The following is a 588-nucleotide window of genomic DNA, read 5'->3' on the forward strand; positions in this document are numbered from 1 at the left end:
TTTTTTAATCTTAGGAACACTTCTAATTTGTTTCAGTGTTCTTGCTTTAATTCAAGCAGCAGGATCTGCTGGAATAACGGACGAACTCATACAGGAGAAAATGCCTGACCTACCTCTTGAGAAAAGACTGCAAATTTTCAACAAGCTCATAGCTCAAGGCTTGCTTGATTTATTCAACCAAGGTAAATAAATCTACTCTAGCTACAATTCTCATTGATAAGGTGGCCAGAATAGATCCATCTGTGCCAGATCAGTGACCAGGTGCTGCAGGTGCAGTGGGTCACCACAATCCACCATCTATTCAACTGTCCAGACCTTCCAACCATCCTGGACTCAACAGGCTTGTGGTCCAATCCTGTAGAGGTGGCACAGCTCCTGGGCTTAGAAAGATGTAGTTGCCAATGTTAGCAACAACAACATGATAAGGTGGTAGGTCAAATGATATTGGGGATAAAATTCAATGCCCTAATCATTTAAATTTGAGCCCATAATCTCTCTTATCTTCTTATCCCTCCCTTAATGAAAAAAAAAAAAAAAAAAAAAAAAAAAAATTTATTTTACCATTTTTTCAGGTTGAAAAATTTTACT

The sequence above is a fragment of the Diaphorina citri genome, unplaced genomic scaffold (assembly GCF_000475195.1).
Source record: "Diaphorina citri unplaced genomic scaffold, Diaci psyllid genome assembly version 1.1 scaffold1085, whole genome shotgun sequence".
Classification (NCBI taxonomy): domain Eukaryota; kingdom Metazoa; phylum Arthropoda; class Insecta; order Hemiptera; family Psyllidae; genus Diaphorina; species Diaphorina citri.